The sequence below is a fragment of the Puma concolor genome, chromosome B2 (assembly GCF_028749965.1).
Source record: "Puma concolor isolate L17-30 chromosome B2, mPumCon1.1.hap2, whole genome shotgun sequence".
In the NCBI taxonomy this organism is placed as follows: domain Eukaryota; kingdom Metazoa; phylum Chordata; class Mammalia; order Carnivora; family Felidae; genus Puma; species Puma concolor.
This window is the reverse complement of record NC_141671.1, coordinates 137378243-137400310: the sequence shown is the minus strand read 5'-3', so window position 1 is coordinate 137400310 and position 22068 is coordinate 137378243. Positions and strand designations below refer to the sequence as shown.

Genomic DNA, 22068 nt, shown 5'->3' with positions numbered 1-22068 from the left:
CTCTGTTCATAACTCTGAGCTAGAGAGTTGCCCAGATATACTGCAGCTGGCTCAGAGCTCCCAGAGCCACCTTTTCCAGGCTGAGCTGGTCTCCCTTCCCAAGAAGTCTTCTCTATCGGTTCCATCTTATGACATCTCTCCTTGCCCGACCACCTACAGCACTTAGGGTCTGGAGAGCCCAAGTTATCACGTGGTGGTTTTTATAGCCATGAATTCCTTCATGCAGTACACGTTTAGTATCTCTGACAAGATGCCAGTCTCCTGGAGGTCAGAGGTGGCATTTTACACGTTTAATCTTCTGGTCCCTAAGTCTGGATTTGCTAAGGGCTCAACCCTCAGTCCTCCGATCTTCTCCATCTATAGCATTCCCTCAGTGTATCTTTCAGATGCGTTTTTATCTACCATTTATTTGCAGTTAATCCCTAAACCTTTATTTCTAGTTGCTCCCTGTCGCCCAGGTTCTGCTCCCAGATCTCCAATTGTCCCGAGGATGATCCCACAGCCATGCCTTGTCATCATCTCAATATAATATACCCCAAATAGAATAATCCATGTTCATGGCAGACCAGCTCCTATAGCCAACTTCTTCACCTTTGTCAGATGTATCTTGATGTACTCAACCATAAATCCTTTTTACAAAAATATAATTGATGAATAAAAGGTTTACTTGATTGAATTCCAACACACTGTGTGGCTCTAGGTGGTCAATTTCAACCACGTGTAGAATAGGTCCAAGAGTTCAACAGCCTGTAACATCTCTTTTGTGTGGCCATCACTCATCCAACAGCCTCCACTACCTCTCACGTATCTGGGGGCCCAGAAGGGAATCCCAAACTGTCAATACATTTTTAGTGTTATTAAGTTACTAAATAGTATTTAGTATTAATAATAGTTATTAGCCAAAACGATGCCTCACCCCCCAAAAAACTTAAGATCTAAAGTTTATAACTTTGCCAGTAGGAGAAGCTTCTCAACGTCTCACTCAGAGTCTATTTACTCTTACTTTACATTCAGTTTTAACAAATGTGGTTATCTGGTTTACAACTCATCATAGAAGCTTTAGAAGTATCAGGGAGAGAGGTCCCCAAAGAACTGAGCAGCGGAAGGAAGTCTCTCAAGGGAGGAGAGGTTTTTAAAACCATGAGAGAGGCTCAAAAGAATAGCAACTTAAAACCATCTCAGATAAAGGCAGGAGGCCTTACCTCATTCTGAGAGCAGTGTTATTTTGCAGTAGATCATGAGTTATTGTGTCTAATAATAGCAAATATTTACCTAGTACTTTACATTTTGCAAAATGTTTTCCAAACTGTTTTGTCTGCTTCCTTAACTGTCTTTTCCTTTTTCTTCTTCCCTCCTTCCTGCCCCTCCTTCTCTCCCTCTCTTCTCCCTCCCTCCCTTCCTCCCTCCCTTCCTTCCTTCCTTCCTTCCTCCATTCCTTTTTCCTTCCTTCCTTCCTCCCTTCCTTCTTTCCTTCCTTCCTTCTCCACACTTTACACTAAAACCACTACATACATCCAACCAGCCTAGGATGAGCAGAATTCAGTTCCTGAAAATCCATTACACATTCACCCAGAGAAGACTGTTCTGCAAAAATCCTTTAAAACTAATTACAAACTAAGGCTTCCAACCTCATAAACTCTATTTACTTTACTCCAAACCCTCTCTCGATATTTAAAAATGAATACATGTTTTATGGAGCTATAATCAGTGTGTTCATGCTATTTTGAGTTCTAGGCTTGTTTTTTTTAACTCACTTTTTTTTTTTTCCAAAGACAGTATCCATATTAATCAACATTTTCACACAGCATCTTATTAGCTATCCCATATTCCATTATGTTCCCATACCATAGTTTGCTAAATCGACAAAATACCCTTTAAAATACATTTTCCTCATGCTGCGTGGGGAGGGATGCCCTCTGCACTGACCTAATGCAGGCCCCGCCAGGGAGGAAACCCTGACATTTCATTTCTCTTTCACAGCCACTGCCACAAACCTTTGTGAAGTGGCTGCCTCCAGCAAAATGCCAGATTGCACCTCAAGCATGGGGTGGGGGGGGGGGGGGGAGTTAATTTCCACTCCTGTCTTTCACCTGTCTCTTTCTGTTAGAAGCTCAGTCGAGGCAATTCTACTCCTGGGAGAAGAAAGTCAGGCTGTCTCTTGGTGCTTGATTTTTATACCCACCCATGTCCTTTTGTGCTAAATGTCATATCAAAACCAGACTTGGGGGTCATTTAGCTCCCATGATGCTGGAACACGCTGGTGTTCCTGAGTGGTGAATGGATGGAGTCCTCCCATGCTTTCTTTTTTTTTTTTTTTTTTAATTTTTTTTTTCAACGTTTATTTATTTTTGGGACAGAGAGAGACAGAGCATGAACGGGGGAGGGGCAGAGAGAGAGGGAGACACAGAATCGGAAACAGGCTCCAGGCTCTGAGCCATCAGCCCAGAGCCTGACGCGGGGCTCGAACTCACGGACCGCGAGATCGTGACCTGGCTGAAGTCGGACGCTCAACCGACTGCGCCACCCAGGCGCCCCTGCCCCCCCATGCTTTCAACATGGCCAGCGGAGACATGCTCCAAAGTCCCAGGCCCACACTTCCTCCATCTCAATGCCCCTGACCTCCATCTATTCCACTTGGACATGGAATCCAAAGTCCCCGGGAACAGCCAAGAGCCACCTTCTGAAGGTGAACACTGCAGAGGCATCTGAAAAAAAAACTGACCGCAAGAAACCTCTACTGAACACATGCGTGCCGGGAACCTGGGAATGCAGACATAGATCATCTGGGGTCGAGGTGTTCACTTTCTAAGGGGGGAGACAAGAGCCCCTGTATAGAAAGCAAGCGGTGGTGAATGCTGCAGGGGAGGTGTCCACTACGTGTGAAGGGAAGCGCGGCACCCACCCCTGCCCTTCTTCTGTCATCCTGGTATCTGAGAAGTCACTGCCTCACTGTCCCCAGCCAGGCAGGTGGGTGGAGCTGACCCCACCACCAGCTCCCAGGAAGCAGGGAAGCCTGAGTAGCCTCTGCTGATTACTATTTCTCATCATGCCAGCCTCATCGATCGGTTCGAGCATAGACACTTGAGCCAAACAGTCAATCCGGTAGGGTCGGTCTGGCCTGGGGAAGGGAGAAATCTTCTTCCCACTGGAACCACCTGCAAATGGGACCAACATCATGAAAACAGAGCAGAGGGAAGGAGAGAGGTGAGGACCAAGTTACATCACGCGAACCCCGAATGGAGCCAGACCTCGGGCCAAACCCACAATCGGACCTTTCAGTTACACGAGTCAATAAATTATCACATTTCACAAACCCACGACGCGGCAGGCTGTGCTATTAGATGCTTATACCTGAAAAAGCAGGGGAGGAAGTGTCAGATGGTCTCAAAGCTCCATGTCCCAGGTTACTAAGGTGGAGGTGTCTGTAGTCACGAGCCCATACACAAAAGGATCTCTGTCCCAGAGTTTATCTTGGAAGAGGCAGCACACATCAAAGCAGGAAGGGTGAAGGAAGGGGTGGGGTGGAGGGGGATCCTCCCAAATTCTTAGATGGGAAGTGGGAGGGGCAGCAGCTGGGGGGGGGAGGGGGGAGGGAGGGAGTTAATAGAACAAATGATCGATTGCCAGTGCTCGGTTAATATTGTGCTCCCCTGTGAATGTAGTCTTACAAGGAGAAGGAGGAAGAGGAAAGAAATCCTAGGAATAATATTTTCCACGTGACAGGGGATAGGGTGAAAATGACAAGGGAAAACAATGGAGGGACTCAATTTTTTAAAAAAAGATTGAAAAAAAAAAAGTCCAAGTTAGGATTTAGGAAAATAAGTGGAAGGTAGCTGAATACGCCACCCCACGTATGTCACTTTGGCATATTGACTATTTTAATTTTTTTTTAACGTTTATTTATTTTTGAGACAGAGAGAGACAGAGCATGAACGGGGGAGGGGCAGAGAGAGAGGGAGACACAGAATCGGAAACAGGCTCCAGGCTCCGAGCTGTCAGCACAGAGCCCGACGCGGAGCTCAAACTCACGGACCGCGAGATCGTGACCTGAGCCGAAGCCGGACGCTTCACCGACTGAGCCACCCAGGCACCCCAAGCATATTGATTATTTTAAACTGTAGGCACTTCAAAAACAGCAAATGCAGGAAGAGGCTTTCTCTGAACTCCCTTTATGTGCCTAAAGACAGATTGGTCAGCTCTGAACTGGTAGATACCTTGGACAATGCCCTCAGAGTGAGTCCCCAGGGGTCTATACTTTCCTGAAAAGAAACCAAAACTGTGACTTTATTCACAGATTTCATATAGAAATCGCCAAGCCTTTAGAGGGAGAGTTATATTTTCCACTGGTCCATGCCACTTTGCATTTAAAAAAGGATGCCAAGGGGCGCCTGGGTGGCGCAGTCGGTGAAGCGTCCGACTTCCGTCAGGTCACGATCTCGCGGTCCGGGAGTTCGAGCCCCGCGTCGGGCTCTGGGCTGATGGCTCGGAGCCTGGAGCCTGTTTCCGATTCTGTGTCTCCCTCTCTCTCTGCCCCTCCCCCGTTCATGCTCTGTCTCTCTCTGTCCCCCCAAAAATAAATAAACGTTGAAAAAAAAAATTAAAAAAAAAAAAAAAAAGGATGCTAAGGGTCCTGCTAGGCATATATGCAAACTTGGAGAATGGAGCTGGCTTGTCTTTTCCACCAGCCCCCTGCCTACTTGGGGCCAATGTCACCACCTAAAGACCTATGTTTCTGATTCCTTTTCTTCGGGCGCTGGCTCCTGTGATGAGAAAAATGAAAACTGTGCCCAAGTGCCTTTTGGTGGAAACTGACTACATCACTTTAACATCTCTTCAGTTAGCCCCAGAATTGGGAGTGGCACACCTCAAACCTTCAGCAGGTTCTGAATAAGGAATTAAACCCCTTCTGTGCTAAATTGTATAAGCGAGCAGATGGAAGGGAGTTACAATTACGAGTTTTAAAGCCATTTTAAAAATCAATAATTTGTTCCCTTCTCAGAATACAAAATGAGCACACCCCAGTGATGACAGGGAAAAGCTTCGATTTTCTGGTTACAAATAAAATGCACCTTCATCCTTGGAGTTCAGAAGGCAAATAAAGTTGTCAAAAATGGTAGCCTAGGTACAATCCCCTGTGTGCATTAATGATGATCACAGCAGATTCTGATTCTGTTCGTCTGGTGAGGATCTAGGAATGTGCATCTTCCTTTTTTTAATGTTTATTATTTATTTGGAAAGAGAGAAAGAGCGTGAGCAGGGGGGAGGGGCAGAGAGAGAGGGAGAGAGAGAATCCCAAGCAGGCTCCCCACTCATCACAGAGCCTGATGCAAGGCTCGATCTCCCAACTGTGAGATCATGACCTGAGCCGAAATCAAGGATGCTTAACCTACTGAGCCACCCAGGCACCTTAGGAATGTGCATCTTTAACAAGACTCCAGGTGATTCTACGTCAGCAGTACAGGGACCCAGCACTGAGTAATCCCTGGGAGGAAATGTTAGCAAATCAGATAGATGGGCTTACCTTGTTGAGAAAAAAGAAAAAAATGCCAGAAGCAGGCTGACACCTTGTCCTTCTGGAGTTGACAGTTTACTAGTTGCTAATGGTTGTTAAGGAAAGACGAGTCTAATTCCATGAGACAATGTATTTTGTTTCCTTAGCTGTTTTAGAGCCATTGTCCCCCATCTTTTTACTATGAAGTATTACTTTTATTATTTTTTCCAATTTGTTAATGCAAGTAATAGTCAAACAGAACTTCTGATCAACGTGACACAACCAGTATTTTAAAGTAACCCGAGAGAATTCACACCCAGAGCAAAGAATCTTGATTTTAGTTCTCGGGTTGTAAACTCATGCTAACTGGCAGGTAATATATAATCAAGCCCCCAGGGGTGTGAATCCATAAGGCAAAAGTCAGGATAAATTGTGGCTGACACTGTATTAGTGTCAAGGAGACAGTAGGAGATAGTGGGGTCTGTGGCTACGTAGAACAGGAGACACCCCATCTAAAGAAGGCTGCCGTGGCCAGGCCTTTGCCCATGGTTGCCACGCAGGCATGAGGATCCAGGGGTGGCCAGACTGCCCAACTTTTCAACAGTAAAAAAGAAAAGGCAAACATTCTTTTTATTTATTTTTTTATTTATTTATTTATTTATTTTTTTTTTTTTGAGAGAGAGAGCGTAAGCAGGGGAGGAACAGAGAGAGAGGGAGACAGAATCCGAAGCAGGCTCCAGGCTCCGAGCTGTCAGCACAGAGCCCGACGCGGGGCTGGAACCCATGAATGTGAGATCATGACGTGAGCTGAAGTCGGATGCTCACCCAACTGAGCCACCCAGGCGCCCCAAAACAGACGTTCTTTAGTGAAATCTCCTGCGTTGGAAATGTCGATGATTTTTGTAAAACGCGACTGTGCTGTCCTGAGAAGGCATATGTGCCGGCTGGATCTGACTCTGAGCTACCGTTCGACGTGGCCATGGAGGTCGGTCTCTGTTGCCATTCCAGCGGTGAATGCACAAGTACCATTTGACCTTAGAACTATCAAAAAGACCTGGCCCACGGACCCCTGTTCTAGGGCAGGGATCGGAAAACTCCCTTTAAGAGGCCAGATAGTAAATGTTTCAGGCTTTGCAGGCCATTCTGTCTCCATTACAACCGTTCTGGTCCTCCTTGCGGCCTCAAAGCAGCCACAGATAATTCGTCAACGAATGTGTGCAGCTGGATTCCAATACAGCTTTATTTATAAAAACAGGCTGCCAGCCTGTGGACTGTAGTTTGCTGACCCTTTCCGTAGGGTGTCCTGTTCGGGGGCTCTTTGACATTTATTTACTCAGTCTGGTTTGTCTAATTTTGGAAAGAGAAATCTATTTTTAACTCTTTAAGCCAAAATCCATTGTGATAGGTACCTTTCAGAAATAGCCGGGCACCTCATGTGCCATGTTGTTGAAATAGATCACACGGGGGGTGCAGTGAAGGGGAAAGCTGGCCCCCGCGGGGCTCCAGCTGACCTGCCGCCTTCAGTCCCAGCTTGGAGACCTGCTTCCTAACAGCCCCCAGCTCTGCTCGTTCTCTGGGCCAAATAGGCTTCACACCCTCTATTGTTTTCCACCACCGACGCCAAGGCCTTGCTGCTGGAGACTGTGCTTAGCATCTTGCCTCCTTGGGATGTGATTGCCCAACACCAATAAGGCAACATGCTAAATTTAGCACAGCCCTGCCTGTCGAATCAGACAGAACTGTCACCCAGTAATTGCCGTCTGCAACACTTCCTAACTGCTTGATTCCTGCTGACTTTCCCTGGGGTCTCGCTTGCTTGCAATAAACCTGTTGCGGCTGGCTTTGATCTTTGTCCCCAGAGCTGCCAGAGCCCCTGGCGTATGCCAGCGGGTCTCCCGCTGCCCGGGAGCGGCCCCCAGCGCATCAGCTGAGATGGATTGTTGGCCCAAGGTGGCAACAGATGCACATAGTTCTCCTCCTGTAGAGATGGGGGTGGGGTGGGGGTGGAAGGTTAAATCGGGACCACCCATTTAACTATGGTCTCAATAACTGTCTTGTACGGGCTGTTAGCTGGAGGATGAGAGGGGAATCGTGGCCAGGATCGAAGGGCAAATACGAATATCTGAAGCCATTAGCACCCTGCAGATACACCCGAAGGGCCCATGGAGCCTGGAGCTGCGTGTACTGTCTTCTTGGCCTCCTTGTGGAACTATCCGGAGCCCTGACACAGGAGCAACACAGAAAGCCCATGGCTGCTTGTGAATGATTCATTTTGTAAGTGCTTGGTTCTGTATGGCCTCTGTTCCTCCAGCTCAGCCTTCAAACAAGCAAGTCACTGATTCGTAGGATTTACTGTCAGGGCTGATTTGACACGAACACGTCTCCCTGAGATTCTGAAAAGCTGACGCTAATAGGTTGGCGATGGCCGTCAACTCGGCCTCACCAGCGAACGGCCTGGAGTCCACGCCTCGCCCATGTGAAGGCTTCTGAGACCTGGCGAAGTGAAAATATGGGTTCCACTGGCAGCTAAGGGTTCACTCTGTTCGGGTGAGCTGAGATTGCCCACAGGGAACAGAAGAAAGTGCGCAGGCTCTCTGACCCTATACGTCACAGGAAGCCTAGTTTCCAAGAATCCAGGCCGGCTGCACCAAGCCGCTGGGTGCCCTGAGCCAAAGGCTCTCTGCACAAATCATTTATTCCTCCAGAAGGGGGGGTTCAGTGTTAGCAGGCCTCTGCTGTACCCCGTGTCACGATGGGAGTAAGGCTTGGGGTGTCACAGGGCATAGGCAGGGGAAATCCACTAGTGGCCCAAACAATCCATTGCCCACTCCTTGCCCTCAGGTCTGCGGATGGAAGGAAGCTTCTGGCTGGGTAACAGCTCTGAACGGGTGAGCCCTGCATGTTCGTGGGGTATGTTGGGACAAGGCAGCTCGTTGTCATATAGAACCTTGCCTGAATCTCTCCGGTGTATACCACAAAGAGCACCAGCCTACGGGTTGTCTAGTAGGATGTCCAGTCGCAGACTTGCCTCTCATAACTCAGAGGGGATATCAGTTTACCTCCTAGCACCTTGGTTTCTTATCGGCTGGTGTTGTTGGAAGAGAATCATCCTCAATCTCCATACAGGAATGACTCTACCATTTCATACTGGTTCTTGCCTGGAATGTTACCCCAGAGCACACAGCTACATGTCCGGTCCATGGAAACGATGCCGGAGTTCTTAGAAAAAGAAAAGCGACCACTTAATCTGTATCTTTTGCCCATAAGTAGTTTTCCCTCAACCCTCTTTTTGGCAGGCCTAACGTACCGTTCTTCCTTGCTCTGTCCCATAATCAGCTGTGAGTGGTCGAGAAGTAGGTCACTCTCAAGCTTTCGGTTGCTAAAGGCCTTTCATCTCACTTGACATCCTCTCTGTCAAGTTGCCAAACCTCTTGCCTGGGCAGGTGTTCATCCTCATAAACGAGAGCTCTCTGGACCCAGGAAGGCAGCAGCTCTGCTCTTCAGAACTGTCTCAACCGAATTCATCTCGTCTTTGCTCTGGGGACTGTATCGTCCCCTGCGCACTCCCCGGGCCAACTCACCAGCCGACTCTCCTCTTTGCTCAGATCTACTATGCTGAGCCCTAGGCTGGCCCTTGACGACAGCTACAGAAGGACGCGTCAGCTTAGAAGGCTTTCCCTCAGTATCCAAGCCCCGTGCATGCTGCCTCTCACTAACAGGAGGCAGCCACCCGGAAGTAAGATCTTGCCAGCCGCGGCCGACATCTTGACTGCAACATCCTGACGCTGAGCCAGAACCACCCAGCTGATCGCTCTTAGATTCCTGACCCACAGAAATTTTGTGAGATAGATGTTGTGTTGAGCCACAGAGTTTTTGGATGATTTGTTAGATGGCGACAGACTAACGGATACACGAGTCAAAGTTTTAAGAGACTTGGAGTCCAAAGTCTAGAGTGTGGCTCATGCGTGGCGCCTCACGATATTCCTGAGGAGACTGACTCCCTCAACAGAGTGTGAAGGATTTCTTTGAGGGAGAAGGCCAGACACTCAGAGCGCACTGTGGGAGACGGCAAGGTACGGTGGGAAGGGTAGAGTGAACACTCTGTCCGTACTTTCGTTCCGTGAGGCTCAATTCTCTAGCGGTTGTCCGACAACCTAGCAGAGCCCCTGACAAATGCAGTTTCGCTCCAAAAGTGCTAGAGCTCTGCTGTCATCTGTTAGAAATTTCTGGCCCAGCCATTTGCGGTTGATATGAAAATTTGGTCTCAGGCAGCCGTGACCTAGCCCTTCCCCATCCCTCCAAGGATCGCAGTAATTTCTCCTCAGACTCCCTGTCTGCTGCCCAGTGCGCAGGAAATTTGGATTTAGCTGACAAACAAAATTGGGATTTAACAAAGAAAAGCACAGTCATATCGGAATGTGGCTTCCCACAGCGTGTCAGGGGAACTCTCAGATATTACTCTCTTCAGAATCTCTGTGAGAAAAAATAATTGTTTTCTTTCACACAACAATAAAGTGTGAATTGTGTTGAGTTATGACAGAAGGGGTCGAGGAAGACCAGCAGAAGTGATATTTGGTGTGAGTGAAGACTGCTCCTCCAGGCATGCTGCTTGACATTCTGGGTATGACAGCTGAAGGTCCTGTTCCATCACCGTTATCCCGTCCCCAGTGGCCATTGGGCCCAGGGCTCTGCTCCTAGAAGCACAGGGAGTGCTGTGTGGCCTCTTTCTTGTCACTGGGATCAAGAGAAGCTGGAGAAAGAGACATTCCCTGCAGCCCGTGTTTTCCATTGCTTCTGAAGAGCTCCAAAAACAGAGAGCGAGGGGTTGGGGGAGAGGCTTAATAAACTGGCAACATAAAGTGAACTCTAATGTCAACCCCTTTTAAATCCCTGGCAGGGCCCAGGAGGACAGTGGGGCTGTCAATACAAATGACGTAGCTCAGAGTGGCTGGAGGAAGTCTGGGTGGTTTGTAGCACACAAATATGTCCTCGCTGGCCCCCAAGATATTTTTTCGCATAGCCCCAGACTTATTCGCAAAGGTGTTGTCTATAAATAGATCTGTCCTGGGGCACCTGGGTGGCTCAGTCAGTTGAGTACTGTACTGTTGGTTTTGGCTCAGGTCATGATCTCACGGTTCGTGGGTTTGAGCCCCGTGTCAGGCTCTGCACTGTCGGTACAGAGCCTGCTTGGGGTTCTCTCCCTCTCTCTCTCTCTCTCTCTCTCAAAATAAATAAATAATTGAAAGAAACAAATAGATCTGCCCTCACACCAAAAGTGTGAGTCAACAAAAGGTGAGAAATGGGAAAGTCATACAAACCTAAAAAGCAGAAGCAAACATTTCAGAAAGCAATCTGTTGGCAAACAGTTTCCTATACACACGTTTGCACGTTCCTGTCTATATCTGCTGGCCGTGGGAAGCCCGGAGGCTGAGAGAGTCTGGTTTCAGGAGACACCTGGCCGTGCAGGGACGTACCTTCCACCCTCAGCAGCGTGATGACGATCCCTGTGGTCCGTGCCCCGCCCATCGTGGCCTCACACCCAGGCTCCCCCACGGCCACTCCACCTGCTGGTCTACTTTGCCAGAGGCCACACGCTCAAGTCCCAGCTCCCACAGACCACCCCTGCCTTCCTTGCCTGTTGCCTGAGGGCCGCCTCCCTGGCCCTGCACTGCATGCGTGTGCCTGGCTCCTGCACTCATAGAGCAGTCGCTGTGCTCTGTGACGTTGGTGGCACACACATCTCCGTCCTCATCACATCTGGAAACTAGTCCTGAAGTTCGATGAGGCAGGTTTTCTAGTCTAGGCTGGCTTGGCTGTGCTGGATTGTCTCTAATGGCCTCTCCTTTTCTGGGGCCTCAGCTGGGATGGTTGGGATCATTGGGACCACCCATCCTCCAGACGGACCCAGCCTTGTTCACATGGTGGGAGAAGTTGCCAGCAGAAAGACAAGGCAGGACCTAATGTCCGCATACTTTTTCACCTTCTTCTTGTGTCATATTTGCTATTGTCCCATTGGTCAAACAAGTCACATGACTATGCCTGCACCCATTTGGGTAGGAACCAATGCAGAGAGGCATCAACAAGCCAGCGCCACTCAGCGACAGACAAGCTACCCCAGCAGACATTGTGTTTCTCATTGTCACATCTCGGATGGTCCTCAAGTATGTCCTTAATGAATAAATCTACTTACACTACAACATGAATAAATATGACTCGTTGTTTATTAAGTAAAATAATAATGCTTCATTTATGATTAATAAAATCTTCAGGATCAGATCAGATAGGTTATACAAGCACTTAGGAGAAGTTAAGTAAGCTTGATGGGAAAACCAGAACTTGCATGGGGTGGGGGAGGATGTTTACAGTGGGAGAGGCAAGGAAGATTGCACTGATGAGGCACCATGCAGGCTCCACTGAAAGGCAGAGCATTTTATTCTTTACATTCTGAATGTGCAGTCAGTCTCCATTTATTCTCTAGATCTACTACCTACCTTTCACTTCTGACCTAGGAAGACTGAATCTAGAAAATCTACAGACCCTGGTGTGGTTCCCCAGTGGGAGGTCCTGGCAGGGTTCAGAGGGAAGAGAAGAAAGCAATGGGGCATTTATCCCCCCTCCTCCATAGAAGCCACAGCTTTGACCAAAGTGGAATCCTAGACCACAGACCCTGCTCAATAGCCCCTCCCATCGTTGAGGCTCTCACCGGGTTCCAATGACACCACTTCCTCTTTGTGTCCCTCAAGCCCCAGAGGAGATATAAATAGAAGAGCTATGTCATTATGAGGCCTAGTCAAAATGAACATGCAGAGCCCATTGTTTAAAAATTAATCCATCAATGGATGAATGGATTCAAAACATGTAGTATATATGTACAATGGAATATTATTAGTCTTAAAAAGGAATGATATTCTGAGACATGGTTCAACCTGGATGAGCCTTGAAGACATTATGTTGAGTGAAAGAAACCAAACACACAAGGACAAACAATTGCATGATTCCACCCACGTGAGGTACCTAGAGTAGTCAAATTCAGAGACAGGAAGTAGAATGGTGGTTACCAAGGGCGGAAGGAAGGTCAAGTGAGAATTTAGGGTTTAAGAGGCAAGTGAGAAGTTAGGGTTTAAGAGTTTCAGTTTGGAAAGCTGGAGATGGTTGGTGATGAAGGTTACATAAAAAAGTGAATGTACTAAAAAGCAAATAGTGGATTTTTGAATACACACGGTTTTTTACTTTAAATAGAAATTATTAAAAATTTCAAGAATGTGGGCAGCCTGGGTGGCTCAGGCTGGTTGAGAGCCTGACTCTTGGTTTCGGCTCAGGTCACGATCTCACGGTTTGTGAGTTTGAGCCTCGTCTTGCTTGGGATTGATTCCCTCTCTCTCCCTCTGTCTCTTTGCTCCCCCCCCCCTTTCCAAATAGATAAATAAACTTAAAAAATTTTTTTCAAGAATGTGAGAGCAGAGTATTAAACCTAATGTGGGGAACTCCTGACCACAGGCCCCTGAGAGATTGCACTGGCCACACCTCTATGAAGCCAGCCCCGGGGTAAAGGCTTGCCGTGCTGCTACCCCGTCCTCCTTCCCTGTGGGTTCCCATAACCCTGCAGGGACCCAGGCAGATAATCCCTTCTTTAAACTTGGCCCGGTTAGCCTGTTGAGGGTGCCACCTTTCCCTGATGGGACTTAGATGGATGTAGATATTCTAACCTGTGACCGAGAAGAAAAATTCTTCAAGAAAAAATAGGCACAGAGCAAAAAGTGAGGGGAAACACCGGAACCCTTCCAAGCTGGTAATATTAGTCACAAGAACAGTAACATCTCTTCACAATGTAATTTTACACATATTTGATTTTCACGAGCAGTCCTGTAAAGTAGACATTATATCCTCATTCACGCATGAGGCAACAAATTTTTAAAAAGATGAGTGATTTTCACAAGGTCACCCAGCTAGAAAGGAGCAACAAAATTAAACCTAACCCTTCCGATTTTGAACTTGAAGATCTTTCTGCTTTAGCCGGATCAGAAGAGATCAGGGTTGGAAAAATCATATAGGAAGGGTCCCTTGCTGTTTCAGGGGGTGTTCATCAGGATGGTTACATCTTTAGGGGCACCCTAGTCCAGTTTCCAAAACTTTCTTGGTTTGTGAAAACTTTAGTGTCTTAGTAACTTTTTCACAGCATCTCTTGTCTAAAAGAAATACCTAAAAGTTTCATTTATTGTTAGGTACAAAAACCTTAACAAATACCTAAGTCTTAATATTTTAGTAGTCTTTGGGAAAATAATACACACATGGAAAGAAAAAATAATATATTTGTTTTATTCTTAAATAACCCCGCAAGCTTATCCCTGGATATGTATGCCTATTGGACACTGCACAACTTCTGAAATCTTGGAATCAGGGCAGAGACCACAACTGTCATTCCCTGTTTCACACTAGTTTTCACACAAGACTTGCCTTGCAAAAATTTGCTGTCTTCAATAGAAATAAAGCATAATCTAACGCTGAACGCATGAACCTCGTTGACCTAGTCATTCTCTCGGTGTCTGACAGATATCACTGGTTTCCCTCAAAATTTTAAAACACTTTGTGGTGCCCTGAGTTTTGAGGCACTCCTGGGTGTTTCGGTCACAGTTTAGGAAACGCAGCCCTAGATCTAAATTTTGCACTTTTGGAAACAGGATTCCATGTACTCTAACAGCTAAGGCTTTAATATTATTAAAATGTCCATACTAACCAAAATGATCTAAAGATTCAATACATACCTTTCAAAATCCCAGTGGCATTTTCCACAAAATAGAAAAAAATAACCCTAAAATTCATAAGGAACCTCAAAAGACTCCAAATAGCCAAGGCAATTGAAAAAGAAGAACAGAGCTGGAGGCATCAAACCTCCTGATTTCAAACTATATTACAAAGCTATAGTAATTAAAACAAGTATGGCATTGGCATAAAAACAAACACAAAAATCAATGCAACAGAGTCCAGAAAGAAACCCATGCATACATGGTCAATTAATTTTTAACAAAGGAACCAAGAATAAATAGTAGGGATAAGATAGTCTCCTTAATAAATAGTGTTGCGAAAACTAGATATCCACATGCAAAAGAATGAAAATGGACTCACATATATAAAGAGTCCACTCAAAGTGGACTAAAAGTTGAATTTAAAGTTTGAAACAATAAAATTACTAGAAGAAAACTAGAACAAAACGAGGGGTAAGCTAGCTTACATTGGTCTTGGCAATGGTTTCTTGAATCTGACACCAAAAACAAAGACCAAAAAAGAAGCAAAAATAAGCAAGTGGGACTCTATCAAATTAAAAAGTCTGCACAGCAATGAAAACCATCAACAAAATTAAATGTCAATCTATGAAATGAGAAAAAATATTTGCAAACCACATATCTGATAAGGGGTTAATATCCAAAACATACAACAAACTCATACAACTTAATAGCAAAAAACCAAATAGCCCAATTGGAAAATTGGCAAAGGAACTTAACAGACAATTTTCCAAGGAATATAAACAAAAGGCCAACAGGTACATGAAAAGATACACAAAAATCACTAGCCATCGAGGAAATGCAAATCAAAAATCACAATCAGATATCACCTTATACCTGTTAGCGTGTTTATTGTCAAAAGATAAGTAACAAATGGTGGGGATGTGGAGAAAAGGGGATGCTTTTATACTATTGGTGGGAATGCAAACTGGTACAGCCACTGCAAGAAACAGTATGGAAGTCCCTCAAGAAATTAAAAATAGATCTACCATATGATTGAGCAATCCCACTTTGGGGTAAATAGCCGAAGGAAATGAAATCATTGTCTCAAAGAGGTATCGGTACCACCATGTGCATCACAGGGTTTTTCCCAAGCCAAGGTATCAAAACAATTTAATTGACAGATGAGTGGATAAAGAAAATGTGATCTATGTATATCTATACACACACACACACGCAATGTGATGTTATTCAGTCTTTAAAAAGAAGGAAATCCTGCAAGTTGCTACAACACGAATCAACCTAGAACACATTATGCTAAGTAAAATTAGCCAAAGACAAATACTGCATGGCATCGCTTACATGTGGACTCAGGTTTTAAAAAAAGATGAAAAAAGTGGAACTCCTAGAAAAGTGGTTGCAAGGGACCAGAGGATGGGGGAAGTAAGAAAAACTTGGTAAAAGGTACAAACTTGCGTTAATAAGATGAGTAAAATCGGAGGGTCTAAGGTTTAACATGGTGACTATAATTAATCATGCTGCATTGTATAATTGAAATCTCCTAAGAAAGTAGAACATAAGTGTTCTTATCAAAAAAATTAAATTAAAAAAAAAAACAGGTAAATGAATATGTCGGGTGATGGATGTGTTAATGAATTCAATGGGGGGGATCGTTTCACAATGCAGACATGTATCAAATCATCATGTTATACGCTTTAAATACAGTCCAATTTTATTTGTCAATTATTCTTTGGTAAACCTGGAAAAAATAAAATACATTACAGGAATAATAATATTACGATTTTAGTCTTTATTTGAGATTCAGCCGTCTTCCCAGAGTCTCACCTCTAAATGGGTATCGTCTCACTTCCCTGCTTGATCGTGCACCTGCTACACCCCCGACACATTTAGAAATGATACGACCATTCTCATAGTTGATTACGAGAATGAAACAGTGGCCTTCCTCATAGTTACCTTCTTTTTCTCTGGGAAAGCACCAGAATGTTCTGTGGTAATTTTAAAGGATCAATTTTTAGTTTTTTTATAAAGAGATGAGTTAATTCTTTGTAAGCTTTAGCTTTCATAAATTTAGACTTGGTGCTGTCAGTCTTTTGGAGAAAATACCAGAGAAGTGTGCTTTACATAAGTCACCGTTACATAAGTCTTCTCGTAGCTCAAGACATAGAATGACCAGAAAAAAATCTTAGAAAAGCCATTTCCAAACATGCAAAATTGACAACCACCACCACCATCTTAAAAGAAAAACAGGAACAACAACAAACCAGAGAAATCCTCTGTTCTCATCAGAATGATAAAAGATGCAGATCTGGCTCAACCCGGCCCAGGCTAACCTCTGACCCTGCCTGGGCATGCTGGCATGTGTGGGTCCTAGAATGAGTCTGGTCCACTCTGAACGGAGGTAAATGGCATCTTTGCTTCTACTCTAGGCTCATTTAGGGCAGACCTCATAAGACTCAGAAACCAGAGGTACAGGTAGAGGATAAATGGTTTGGACCTTGCGAGAGAAAAAAATTGTAATTTAAAACAAGAAAAAAAGAGACATTTTTAAAAGTTGCTGGGTCACACTACTAGGAATACAAACTAGAAGGCTTAATGCAAATGCCTCCCACCAACGGTGTAGGGTTTCTCCCATCCAAGCCTACGGACTTGCTCACTCAGTTCCAAGGCAGATGCTTCCTCCAGGTCCTCCTGCCCTTTACTGGCTTCCATCTAGGCTGCAAATGCCCAGCAGTCAGCAGCATTGCTTCTCCCCCAGGAAAGTTCTGCCGTTCTCCCCAGTCCCAAATATGAAAGCTTCAAGGAAATGAAGAACATCTCTTCCCCACAAAATAATCTTAGGAAAGCACAACGAACTCTCTTTTCCATAACCCTTGAGGCAACTGGGGGCATTGGATCTCATTTGAGCCTTCAGTGCTCCAGTATTCCACCTGGTAGGAATGGGTTCATAGAATGGGTGAGTGCATACCCAGACCCCTTGATCTACACAAATACACATGCTGTGGTCTCAACTCTTCCATCTCATAGAAATCGTTTTATAATGTAATCCAAAGAATATATCCCAAGCCAATTATTATATTCCAAAGCTTTCTTCTGAGGGGTCAACCTTGCCTTTAGTATCCCAGCAAATTGGCACTGTATAATTGGAAAGGCAGATACCAAGCAGTGCTACAGAAATATAGGTGCTTCTTTTTTTTAATTTTATTTTATTTTAGAGACAGAGTATGTGAGCACAAGTAGGAGAGAATGCAGAGAGAGAAGGTACAGAGAGACAGAGAGAGAGAGAGAATCTCAAGCAGTGCCCATGTTCAGTTGGGAGCCCAGTGTAGGGCTGGAGCCCAATGCAGGGCCTGATCCCATGACCCTGGGATCATGACCTGAGCTGAAATCAAGAGTCAGATGCTCACCCAACTGAGCCACCCAGGTGCTCCTATAAGTTCTTTTTTTCTACTCAACAAAATGGATATCTTTTGAGGACCTAATATGTGAAAAATAATGTGGGTGTCTATAAAGGTAGAGATCTTTTTTTAGGTGATCGTCTGGTCCTCAAGAGCTTCTTTTTTTTTTTTTTTTAAACGTTTATTTATTTCTTTTGAGAGAGACACACACAGAGAGAGTCAGAGAGAAAAGGAGAGAGAGAATCCCATGCTATCAGTGCAGAGTCCAACTCAGGGTTGGATCTGACAGTTTGTGAGCCCGGAGCCAAAGTCAGGAGTTGGACACTTAACTGACTGAGCCACCCAGATGCCCCTTCAAGAGCTTTTCTCACACAGTGAATTTTCTTTCACTCGTGCGCCAAATCTCAAAACGGCAGCACACCAGGGGCAGGTGGGAATTCACCTCCTCTAGAGGCTGAGAGTACAAAGATACAGGGGCAAAGTGACTGTGAATAGTCAGGGGTGAAATCTAGGACTGGATGCCAATGCCTGATTCTCTAAAACATCAGGATGGCCTGCGTTCTGTAAGAATAATCATATAAATTAGTGGATCATTTATCTGCTGTTTCTCCAGGCTCTCAGGACCATGTTACCTCCCTCCTCCTGTCTGTGAGCTTTTGTCGTCACATTTTGCCCACGGTAGGCGTTGGCAAACCTGTAAGTGTAACTGAAAGCTTCAGTGACGTGGGATTTAGCTCCTCAAGGCTCAGTTACCCCATGAGGAATGATCCCACCAGCATTCCTATGAAGTCTCAAACAAATCACATTGGATTCCCAACAATTTCTGATGAAATCAGATGAAATAAAGTGAACAATGAAAGTCCAGGGAAGAAAGAAAAAAAGGAGACATCTTATCACGCTCTCGACAGGGGTGACTGGAAAGACAAGAAGACTCTGCTGTTGCCAGGCAACCCCCTCCCTCTCTGAGCTTCGGGTTGGGGCCCTGACTGTGGGAATAACTTCCTTTGTCCTCATGTGTGCCTCCCTGGCTCTCAAAATGTCCTCTGGCAGCTGAGATCACTCCATGTGTGAGACCAGAATCTCTATCCTTATTTGTGCTACCCTAGAAATGTCTATTTCTGAGCTTCTTTCTTTCCCAGGAACTCAAAGCCATTCTCTGCATGTCATGGATATTATACCATCTATATGCAGACAGCATATATGAACACATTACACATGCAAATTGAGCCAATTCCTTGGAAGTTCTCTGTTCCTTCCTCGCCAGCTGCCAGATTTGGCAGGCCAGCTGACACCCAGCCAGGCCATTTTATTCATCACTGCACAAAACCAGGGTTTGGCCCCTCTCTTCCTAAGAGTCACAGAATATAAAAGCTGGGGCAAGCTGGAGGTAGGGAGGTCCCTCAGTTCTCCCTTGACAACTCTAGCCCTTTCCTGGGGGTTAAATGAAGCATTTGGCCCCAGCTATTGTAAACCTGTCTTCCCTGTGATGGAGTACTTGTGGCTTTATTCTTTGGGGAGCTCTGAAACAGTGTCTAAAGAACAGCTGGATATATATGAGATGCGGGGCAGCCTCAGACTCCGGGAGGAATGTCCATCAGGCCCAAGGTTTCTATATGGCAGGAATATGTGTGGTGGGATATAAACTCTTGCATTTGATAGAAAACTTATGATGCAATCTAAGTGTCTGCATGAGCTGTCAGTTCCCAAGTCTTCTGTGTGCAAGGGTCACCCTTTCCTTTAACATCCAAGAAAAGTAGCTCAAGCCCATCCTACAATCATTATGAATCCCAGTGCTCCATGTCTCCTGGTAGTCTCAGAGGGGTTGCATTCCTCTTGGCGTGTTCTCTCTCTCTCTCTCTCTCTCTCTCTCTCTCTGTGTGTGTCTCTCTTTCTTCTCTACTTTTTCCACTGAATCCTTCATCTTCAGGCAACATCACTTCACCCTATGCTCTCCTTCTTCATTCCCCAAAGCACCATCAACATAAGACTAGTATGTGTACAACAAAATTTAGTGAAGTTTGGGACAATGGAGGGAGAATTAGAGCACACTTCACATGACATAAAATTGAGCATTAGACACTACAGTCCTGGATTTCCTGAACCACCTCTGCCAGAGAGAGTTTCTCATGGGTATTCCTTCCATTTAGGGCTCCTCTTTGCTGACATTCACAGGGATCCTGTGGACTTCTCCTTTAAGTTCCTACCAATTACTTCCTCTCTCTCAGGTTTTGAGAACCTAACCCAGAAATCTTGCTACTTGTAATGCAGAAAAAGTCTGTGTTTTTTCCTAAGCCTCTTACACACAGTCATGTATCATATTGCCTTCTGGATTAAAAATATTCTAACCTATTTTTTACCCAATCTAAAAATTAAGTATGTTCATTCCTACTTATATTCATCACTAGAAAAGTCTCCTAAGAAAACCATCATGGAATCACTTGCAAGATGAGAAGCCTTCAGACAGCTTTGCTGTCCAAAAGATAAATGGCACCCCTCCCCCAGAAAGGAGATATATAACAATCTGTGTTGCTGTATTTGTTTTTACTAACTTTTAAAATTCCAACTGTGTTGTCTTAATACTAATAGAATCGCTAAAACTCCCAAGAAAGCAAATCACTGCATTTCTCTCACAGAGTACAGGCCTGAGGAAAATGAGGAAATCTGCAAAATGAGAGAGTGTGGACCAGATGATCTCCAAGATTTCTCTAGCAAATACTCTTCTGCACCTTCTCTTTCCTACCCGATTTGGATGCTGAAGTAGAAGACGGAGGTGCATGGGCAGGAAGTGAATCCAGCGGGCTTGAATGCACTGTATGTTGGAATTAGTCTCAAAGAATCAACTGGAGAGTTTGCTAACTGAAAAAATAAGTTGCCACGTCTCACTTGTGGAGATCCTAATTTAGGAAATCAGGCATGAGGTCCAGTGTATTTAAAAAAAAACATTTTTTTTTGTATTTTAAAATAAACTCCACAGGTAATTCTGATGAGCAACAAAGTTTAGGAACTTCTGGATTTGTATGATAATTGACAGTAATAATGTAGGTGAAAACCAAAATGCAGGTTAAAACAATCAATTTAAATACCAAAGAGGAAAATAATATTAGTCTGTTTCAATGGATTTAGTAAATGTATAGAGTACAAGACAGCACAAGCTGGCTTTTTCCAAAGGCTGTATCCAAAAACAAGAGTCTTTCAAAAGGTGTATTCATTAAATATTCATCAAAATTCAAGTTTCAGCAAACCCAAAGGCAGAGCTACAGTATACCCAAATACATAACTTTGACTAGCAACCAGGGGTTAGCGAGTTCTCTTTAGGACTTTTGAATAACATATCACTTCTCAGCCTTTTGGCTAGGATCAAGTGTAATACTTTTGAATAACCTAACATAGCTCTTTATCTGATGTCCCTAAATTAAGACATTTTAGAATAAAGGACATCTTTGCAAGCAATCTATTACTTCTGGATTAAAAATAATTCAACCAATACTTTCCCTATTCAAAAAAAAGGAATACATATTTTATTACTATTTATATCATTAGTAGAAAAACCTCTCAATAAAACTATAGAATTTGAAGCATGAATAAAGTATGATGTCACTTGTCTTTGCCTTTACATTAGACATAGCAATATTCGTAATTTCTTTACATCTCAATTTTCCTGAAAATAATAGAAATTTCTTAATTAACACAGAAAGGGATCATTAGAAAACAAGAACTAAAAACTGCTTTTGAAAAACCAAGTAAAACTTTTTGTTTCAACATATATTTTTCTAGGGGTGCCTGGGTGGCTCAGTCGGTTGAGCGTCCGACTTTGGCTCAGGTCATGATCTCACGGTTCGTGAGTTTGAGCCCGGCGTTGGGCTCTGTGCTGATGGCTCAGAGCCTGGAGCCTGCTTCAGATTCTGTGTCTCCCCCTCTCTCTGCTCCTCCCCCACTTGCACTCTGTCTTACTCTGTCTCAAAAATAAAATAAACATTAAAAAAAATTTTTTTAAACATATTTTTCTAGCTTTTGTATTAGTGGTCATTGTTATATACTAAATCACACCAAAATGCAGTGACTTAAAACAATACGCATTTACAATCTCACAGTTTCTGTGAATCACAATTCTGGAAGTGACTTGAGTGGGTGGCTCTGACTCAGGGTCTCACACAAGGTTGCAGCCAGGGCTGCAAGATGGCGGCCAGGGCTGCAGTCATCTGAAGGCTTGACTGGGGCTGGAGGATCCGCTTTCAAGTTTGTCACTCATATGCCTGGTTGTTAGTCCTGGTTGTTGGCAGAAGGTCTTAACTTCTTGCATTGATCTCTCCATGGGGCTGCCTGAGTGTCCTCACAACAAGGCAGCTGGCTTCTTCCAAAATGGGTGATCCAAAAGAAAACAAGACAGAAGCAGCAAGGGCTTTTGTGACCCAACATTGGAAGTCACACTATGTAATTTCCA

At 44.7% G+C, this 22068-nt stretch overlaps 1 long non-coding RNA gene and 1 pseudogene across 1 annotated transcript in view; one reads left to right on the top strand and one right to left on the bottom strand.

Annotated features, from left to right (window-relative positions):
* Positions 1-22068, bottom strand: part of LOC147581292 (uncharacterized) — a 256335-nt gene that overhangs the window by 62693 nt on the left and 171574 nt on the right. The gene's annotated exons all lie outside the window — the stretch shown is intronic.
* On the top strand, positions 20959-21107 carry LOC112863031 (U2 spliceosomal RNA; annotated as a pseudogene).